Below are 8,268 nucleotides of genomic sequence, written 5' to 3'. Positions count from 1 at the left end.
AGACAATATACAGTCAGAGGACAAAACAACAACACAAGACAGAAGAACAGAATCTAAAAGTGAAAAACTACAAGAGAATGAGGCTAATGGAAAGGACAGTGTCACTGAACAGGAAGGGACAACATGGACACAAATGGATATGACTGACAGTTTAAGGAATGTTTTGGAAGCAGCAGAATTGAGCAATTCGAATAATAAAGACTTACAACAAGGACAACAGGAAGACGTATTTTGGACACAAATGCACATGACAGACAGTTTTCAAAAGGCATTGGACACAGTGGAGACAAAAGACCAAAGTAATGAGGAGCAAGCCGAGTTAGAGGAACATTTACAAAAGGAGGGAAACAAAGAGACACAGGTGAAATCATCAAAAAGAAGAAGATCGATAAAGATAAAACCTAATTTAGAGACTGCTAGGAAAAAACTGCTAAAAGATGAAGAAATCGAATGCGAAAATAAGTATGAGTTGCTAAAGGGCTTGGAAGAGATGGACTGAGATGATGGTTTTTATGAATGTTTTTATCTTATTTATGGTTTTAGGAATTGTGTCTTTTAATGCAAGAGGGCTTTTAGACATCAGAAAATTTGAAAAAGTGAAAGAAATGTGTAAACGAGAAGATGTGATTTTATTACAAGAGACAAACTGGAAGGAAGAATACATGAAGGAAATAAGAAAAAGGTGGAGTGGGGAGATTTTATACAATAATGGGGATGGGAGGCTGGGGAGAGGAGTTGCAATTTTAATAAAAGAAAACAGTGGGGTTTTATGTAAAACAATCTATAATGACAAAGAGGGAAAGTCTATGATATGTGAAATGGAGTATGAGAAGAAAAAAGTAATTATGGTGAACGTTCATGCCCCAACAGAGGAGAACAGAAAGAAAGAGTATTTTAATGTACTAAGAGATTATTTAAAGAAATATGAAAGAGTTATTATCATGGGGGATTTTAACACTGTTTTTAGTAAATTAGAAATGGCTGAGGGAATAGTTTTTAAAACGGATAAGGGAAGAAAAGAACTGAAAATATTGATGGAGGAAATGAATTTAATTGATGTGTGGAGAGAAAGGAATGAACAGAAAAAAGAGTACTCAAGAAGACAGTTAGTGGGGAATTTTTTTTGTCAAACAAGAATTGATTTTATTTTATGCACAAGAAATGTTGAAGAGTTTATAAGCAAGATCAAATATGAAGAAACAAGTCTGAGTGACCATAAGCCAATTTTTATGAATCTAGACTGGAGTAATGTGAAAAGAGGGCCAGGGGTATGGGTTTTAAACACAGCGGTTTTAAAGAATGAAGACTATGTTTTAAGTATAAAGGAAATTATTCAAAAGGAAAAAGGGAATGAAATTTATAATGAGGACAAAAGAATGTGGTGGGAGAATGTGGAACATTTAGTTAAAAAGTTTACAATAAAATACTGTAGACAGTTACAAAATTGTAAAAAATATAAGGAAAAGGAGCTGAAAGAAAAACTAGAAAACGAATTGAAAAATGAGAATGGAAAAGATATACAAAAGATAAAAGAACTGGAAGGAAGACTGAAAGAAATGGAGGAGGAGAAATTTGAAGGTGCAAGATTAAGAAGCAAAGCTAAATTTACAGTGGAGGGGGAAAAGTGCACTAAATTTTTCTTTGATCTAGAGAAGAGAAGAGGGAATGCAGAAATGATTAAAGAAATAAGGAGCAAAAATGGGAACATAGTAGAACAAAATGAGGAGATTTTGGAAGAAATAAAATCATATTATGAGAAATTGTTTTGCACAGAGGGGGTAAAAGAAAAAGAAAAAAGGGATTTGCTAAAGCTAATCAAATCAAGAGTAGAAGAAGAGGAAAAAAGAGAATGTGACAAGGAGGTAAGAGAAGAAGAAATAAAAAGAGCAATTAGTGAATTGAACAAAAAGAAAAGTCCAGGAATTGATGGGTTGGGAAGTGAATTTTATATAGTTTTTAAAGATATTTTATCTAGTATTTTAAAGGAAGTATATGATGAGATTTTTGAGAATGGTGGGGTAAATAAAAGAATGGGGATGGGCTTAATGAAGGTGATATACAAAGGAAAGGGGGATAAAGTAGATTTAAAAAATTATAGACCTATAACAATGCTCAATACTGATTTTAAGATTTTAGCAAAAGTTTTAGCTAACAGATTAAAGGAAGTGATGCCAAGCATAATCAAAACAAACCAAGCATATAGTATAAAAGGACGAGACATTGCTGACACAACTATGAGTATTAAAGACACAATAAGATATATAAATGATAAGAAGAAAGATGGTTTTTTAATTAGTCTGGACTTCGAGAAAGCTTTTGATAGAGTCGAGCATGACTTTTTATTTGGAGTGCTTAAAGAGTTTTGGTTTTGGGGAAAATTTTATTAAGTGGGTTCAGATTTTATATAGAGGAGCTATAACCAGGATAAAATGCAATGGTTTTTTAACAGGACTGTTTTAAAATAACAAGATCAATCAGACAGGGTTGCCCGTTATCTGCACTTTTATATGCCTTAGTTGCAGAACCACTGGGATTAGCTGTGAAGCATGAGGAACGAATAAAAGGAATAGAGGTAGAGGGGGGAGTGAATAAAATTTTCAATATGCTGATGATACTACATTAATACTACAAGATCTGGCAAGTGTAAAGCAAGCAATGGAAACAGGTGCAACATTTTTGTAAGGGTTCAGGAGCTAAAATAAACGAAGATAAAACAGTATATTTGAGATTTTATGAGGAACTGAGGCTTTATCTGGACATTTTACGTTCAAGGAAATGGATGAAATTTAAATTTTAGGCATTGTAGTTGGGAGGGATGAAAAGAAAGCAGAAGCAACTATGTGGGAGGAAATGTTAGGAGGGATTGAAAGAAGGCTGAGGTTTTGGAAATTAATGTCTTTAACTTTGAAGGGGAGGGTTTTAATTTTGAATGTTTTAATGGTTTCTAAATTATGGAATATTTTATATGTGTCATCAATGCCACTGTGGATGGAAAAAAGGCTGAAAAAATGTTTTTTAGATTTTTTATGGGAAGGGAAGCCTCCAAGGATAGCATACGCAACGTTGATTGGAGAAGTAGGGCAAAGGGGGACTAGGTTTAATAGACGTCGAGCAAAGAAAAAACAGCTTAAGAGTGAAAATGGTAAAGAAATATTTGGATGAAGAAAATAAGGCAGCATGGAAAAGAACAATGGAATATTTTTTAAGTAAAAGTGGCAATTTTAATATGGGAGATAATATTTTATGGATGAGGATGAAAACATTCATGACAGAGGGTCTACCAGATTTTTATAAAGAATTGATTGGAGCATGGGGGAAATTTTTAACTTGTGTACATTTTAATATACAAGGACGCGAGAACATTTTAAATCAGCCTTTATTCTTAAACAGTGACATTCTTAATCAAGAGAAAGTGGTGTTTTTTAGGAAATGGTGGGAGGTGGGAATAACAAGAGTAAGGGATATTTTATATGAATTTAAGGAAGGATTTTACCGGTGCAGTATGTTATTGATGTGATGGATGAAGCGAAGGAGGATTTTAACAGACAAGACTTAATAAAGGAATACAACATAATTAAAAATGCCATACCTGCAGAATGGTTAACAAGAATAGAAAACATGGAAGAAAATAAACCAAGTAAAGATGTGAGTGTAAGATTTGGAGAGAAATGGTGGGATTTTAAAGATTGTACAGTGAAAATGATTTATGGGTTTTTTAGAGATGGGGTTTTTAAGAAACCTGGTGCAAATCAGTACTGGATACGGCGTTTTAAAGATGTAAATGAAGACAATATATGGGCTAATATAAATGGCAAATTTGTACAGTCAAAACTGGAGAATTTAGAATATTTTATCAGGAGTAAAGCAGTGTTTACAGATGTCATTTTAAACAAAATAGGGATGGAGGAAAGTGTCACATGTAAAGTATGTCAAGATGCAGATGAAGGATTTTTACACTTGTTTTTATATTGTAATGAGTTAAAAGATTTTAATGAGAAATGCAAAAAGCATGATTTTAACTTTGAAAGGAGAAAGAGACGACAATCTAGAGTGGGAAAAGGTGTTACTGTTGGGGCTGAACAAAGAATGTGATAATAAAAAACTCATAAATTTACTTGTGATTTTAATGAAAAGTGCAATATGGGAGAGAAGAGTTGTAGCAAAAAAGGAAAAAGTTTTATTAAATGTGTGGAATGTGTTTAAGAGGAAGGTGGAGAAATATTTTGAATGTCTATTTTATTATTTTAAGTTAGAGGAAATGCAGGAGGCTTTTTATGATGTTTTTACTCAAGAAGTCACAAAGATTTTAAATGACACAGGAATAAAAATGTCTTTTTAAAAATGTGATTTTACCTTTTAAGGAATACTAACTTGCAACATTTTATGTGAAAAAAACAAAAAAAACACATTGTTGTGAAGCTATGATGTAAATATGGACCTTTTAATGTTTTGTCTTAAGTGTAATCTGTATAAATAAGTGAATTGTATGAATTTTGAACAGTATAATAAAAGAAAAAAAAAAAAAAAAAAAAAAATGGCAATGCCTGATCTCATCTGAACTCGGAAGCTAAGCAGGGTTGGGCCTGGTTAGTACTTGGATGGGAGACCGCCTGGGAATACCAGGTGCTGTAAGCTTTTTGAATTCCTTCATTTGCCAAAAAAAATAAATGAATACATTAATTGAAAAAAAAAAAAAAAATACAGGGAAACAATTGAGGTGACAAGGGCAGTGTTTCTGTGGCTGCTGTGTCCAGGCAAGCTGAGTTGCTCTCGGCTCCTGGTACTGCACCTGTTTTAAATAGCCAACTCTTGACGACTGCTCTCGCTTACGGCCATACCACCCTGGCAATGCCTGATCTCATCTGAACTCGGAAGCTAAGCAGGGTTGGGCCTGGTTAGTACTTGGATGGGAGACCGCCTGGGAATACCAGGTGCTGTAAGCTTTTTGAATTCCTTCATTTGCCAAAAAAAAAAATAAATGAATACATTAATTGAAAAAAAAAAAAAAATACAGGGAAACAATGGAGGTGGGACAAGGGCATTGTTTCTGTGGCTGCTGTGTCCAGGCAAGCTGAGTTGCTCTCGGCTCCTGGTACTGCACCTGTTTTTAAATAGGCCAACTCTTGACGACCTGCTCTCGCTTACGGCATACCACCCTGGCAATGCCTGATCTCATCTGAACCCCGGAAGCTAAGCAGGGTTGGGCCTGGTTAGTACTTGGATGGGAGACCGCCTGGGAATACCAGGTGCTGTAAGCTTTTTGAACTCCTTCATTTGCCAAAAAAAAAATAAATGAATACATTAATTGAAAAAAAAAAAAAAAATACAGGGAAACAATTGAGGTGACAAGGGCATTGTTTCTGTGGCTGCTGTGTCCAGGCAAGCTGAGTTGCTCTCGGCTCCTGGTACTGCACCTGTTTTTAAATAGCCAACTCTTGACGACTGCTCTCGCTTACGGCCATACCACCCTGGCAATGCCTGATCTCATCTGAACTCTGAAGCTTAGCAGGGATTGGGGCCTGGTTAGTACTTGGATGGGAGACGCCTGGAATACCAGGTGCTGTAAGCTTTTTGAATTCCTTCATATTGCCAAAAAAAAAAATAAATGAATACATTAATTGAAAAAAAAAAAAAAAAATACAGGGAAACAATTGAGGTGACAAGGGCATTGTTTCTGTGGCTGCTGTGTCCAGGCAAGCTGAGTTGCTCTCGGCTCCTGGTACTGCACCCTGTTTTCAATAGCCAACTCTGAACGGACTGCTCTCTCATTACGGCCATACCACCCTGGCAATGCCTGATCGCATCTGAACTCGGAAGCTAAGCAGGGTTTGGCCTGGTTAGTACTTGGATGGGAGACCGCCTGGGAATACCAGGTGCTGTAAGCTTTTTGAACTCCTTCATTTGCCAAAAAAAAAAAAATAAATGAATACATTAATTGAAAAAAAAAAAAAAAATACAGGGAAACAATTGAGTGGTGACAAGGGCATTGTTTCTGTGGTGCTGTGTCCAGGCAAGCTGAGTTGCTCTCGGCTCCTGGTACTGCACCTGTTTTTAAATAGCCAACTCTTGACGACTGCTCTCGCTTACGGCCATACCACCCTGGCAATGCCTGATCTCATCTGAACTCGGAAGCTAAGCAGGGTTGGGCCCCGGATTAGTACTTGGATGGGGAGACCGCCTGGGAATACCAGGTGCTGTAAGCTTTTTGAATTCCTTCATTTGCCAAAAAAAAAAATAAATGAATACATTAATTGAAAAAAAAAAAAAAAAAATACAGGGAAACAATTGAGGTGACAAGGGCATTGTTTCTGTGGCTGCTGCTGTGTCCAGGCAAGCTGAGTTGCTCTCGGCTCCTGGTACTGCACCTGTTTTTAAATAGCCAACTCTTGACGACTGCTCTCGCTTACGGCCATACCCACCCTGGCAATTCCTGATCTCATCTGAACTCGGAAGCTAGCAGGGGTGGGCCTGGTTAGTACTTGAGATGGGAGACCGCCTGGGAATACCAGGTGCTGTAAGCTTTTTGAACTCCTTCATTTGCCAAAAAAAAAATAAATGAATACATTAATTGAAAAAAAAAAAAAAAAAATACAGGGAAACAATTGAGGTGACAAGGGCATTGTGTTCTGTGGCTGCTGTGTCCAGGCAAGCTGAGTTGCTCTCCTCGGCTCCTGGTACTGCACCTGTTTTTAAATAGCCAACTCTTGACGACTGCTCTCCGCTTACGGCCATACCACCCTGGCAATGCCTGATCTCATCTGAACCTCGGAAGCTAAGCAGGGTTGGGCCTGGTTAGTACTTGGATGGGAGACCGCCTGGGAATACCAGGTGCTGTACGCTTTTTGAATATCCTTCCATTTGCCAAAAAAAAAATAAATGAATACATTAATTGAAAAAAAAAAAAAAAAAAAATACAGGGAAACAATTGAGGTGACAAGGCATTGTTTCTGTGGCTGCTGTGTACCAGGGCAAGCTGAGTTGCTCTCGGCTACCTGGGTACTGCACCTGTTTTTAAATAGCCAACTCTTGACGACTGCTCTCGCTTACGGGCCATACCACCCTGGCAATGCTGATCTCATCTGAACTCGGAAGCTACAGCAGGGTTGGCCTGGTTAGTACTTGGATGGGAGACCGCCTGGGAATACCAGGTGCTGTAAGCTTTTTGAATTCCTTCATTTGCCAAAAAAAAAAATAAATGAATACATTAATTGAAAAAAAAAAAAAAAAAAAATACAGGGAAACAATTGAGGTGACAAGGGCATTGTTTCTGTGGCTGCTGTGTCCAGGCAAGCTGAGTTGCTCTCGGCTCCTGGTACTGCACCTGTTTTTAAATAGCCAACTCTTGACGACTGCTCTCGCTTACGGCCATACCACCCTGGCAATGCCTGATCTCATCTGAACTCGGAAGCTTAGCAGGGGTTGGGCCTGGTTAGTACTTGGATGGGAGGACCGCCTGGGATACCAGGTGCTGTAAGCTTTTTGAACTCCTTCATTTGCCAAAAAAAAAATAAATGAATACATTAATTGAAAAAAAAAAAAAAAAAATACAGGGAAACAATTGAGGGTGACAAGGGCATTGTTTCTGTGGCTGCTGTGTCCAGGCAAGCTGAGTTGCTCTCGGCTCCTGGTACTGCACCTGTTTTTAAATAGCCAACTCTTGACGACTGCTCTCGCTTACGGCAATACCACCCTGGCAATGCCTGATCTCCATCTGAACTCGGAAGCTAAGCAGGGTTGGGCCTGGTTAGTACTTGGATGGGAGACCGCCTGGGAATACCAGGTGCTGTAAGCTTTTTGAATTCCTTCATTTGCCAAAAAAAAAAAATAAATGAATACATTAATTGAAAAAAAAAAAAAAAATACAGGGAAACAATTGAGGTGACAAGGGCATTGTTTCTGTGGCTGCTGTGTCCAGGCAAGCTGAGTTGCTCTCGGCTCCTGGTACTGCACCTGTTTTTAAATAGCCAACTCTTGACGACTAACTCTCGGCTTACGGCCATACCACCGGCAATGCCTGATCTCATCTGAACTCGGAAAGCTAAGCAGGGTTGGGCCTGGTTAGTACTTGGATGGGAGACCGCCTGGGAATACCAGGTGCTGTAAGCTTTTTGAATTCCTTCATTTGCCAAAAAAAAAAATAAATGAATACATAATTGAAAAAAAAAAAAAAAATACAGGGGAAACAATTGAGGGTGACAGGGCATTGTTTCTGTGGCTTGCTGTGTCCAGGCAAAGCTGAGTGCTCTCGGCTCCTGGTACTGCACCTGT

The 8,268-nt window shown here is 38.0% G+C and overlaps 6 non-coding genes and 5 pseudogenes across 6 annotated transcripts; all 11 read left to right on the top strand.

Annotated features, from left to right (window-relative positions):
* The first annotated feature begins 4,824 nt into the window (after positions 1-4,824).
* LOC130224536 (5S ribosomal RNA) lies at positions 4,825-4,943 on the top strand. Its single transcript, XR_008837592.1, has one exon. It is a non-coding gene; the product is annotated as a 5S ribosomal RNA (ribosomal RNA).
* Positions 4,944-5,139: 196 nt separating this feature from the next.
* LOC130224050 (5S ribosomal RNA) lies at positions 5,140-5,258 on the top strand (annotated as a pseudogene).
* A 192-nt stretch (positions 5,259-5,450) lies between these two features.
* On the top strand, positions 5,451-5,569 carry LOC130224066 (5S ribosomal RNA; annotated as a pseudogene).
* A 197-nt stretch (positions 5,570-5,766) lies between these two features.
* Positions 5,767-5,885, top strand: LOC130224033 (5S ribosomal RNA). The gene has a single exon (XR_008837134.1). It is a non-coding gene; the product is annotated as a 5S ribosomal RNA (ribosomal RNA).
* Positions 5,886-6,081: 196 nt separating this feature from the next.
* Positions 6,082-6,203, top strand: LOC130224035 (5S ribosomal RNA). Its single transcript, XR_008837136.1, has one exon. It is a non-coding gene; the product is annotated as a 5S ribosomal RNA (ribosomal RNA).
* Positions 6,204-6,401: 198 nt separating this feature from the next.
* Positions 6,402-6,521, top strand: LOC130224061 (5S ribosomal RNA; annotated as a pseudogene).
* A 199-nt stretch (positions 6,522-6,720) lies between these two features.
* Positions 6,721-6,840, top strand: LOC130224009 (5S ribosomal RNA). Its single transcript, XR_008837112.1, has one exon. It is a non-coding gene; the product is annotated as a 5S ribosomal RNA (ribosomal RNA).
* Positions 6,841-7,041: 201 nt separating this feature from the next.
* Positions 7,042-7,160, top strand: LOC130224067 (5S ribosomal RNA; annotated as a pseudogene).
* Positions 7,161-7,357: 197 nt separating this feature from the next.
* LOC130224062 (5S ribosomal RNA) lies at positions 7,358-7,477 on the top strand (annotated as a pseudogene).
* Positions 7,478-7,672: 195 nt separating this feature from the next.
* LOC130223898 (5S ribosomal RNA) lies at positions 7,673-7,792 on the top strand. Its single transcript, XR_008837008.1, has one exon. It is a non-coding gene; the product is annotated as a 5S ribosomal RNA (ribosomal RNA).
* A 196-nt stretch (positions 7,793-7,988) lies between these two features.
* Positions 7,989-8,106, top strand: LOC130224044 (5S ribosomal RNA). The gene has a single exon (XR_008837145.1). It is a non-coding gene; the product is annotated as a 5S ribosomal RNA (ribosomal RNA).
* Positions 8,107-8,268: the final 162 nt, after the last annotated feature.

This window comes from Danio aesculapii, chromosome 4 (assembly GCF_903798145.1).
Source record: "Danio aesculapii chromosome 4, fDanAes4.1, whole genome shotgun sequence".
NCBI lineage: Eukaryota > Metazoa > Chordata > Actinopteri > Cypriniformes > Danionidae > Danio > Danio aesculapii.
This window is presented reverse-complemented; position numbering and strand designations above follow the sequence as displayed.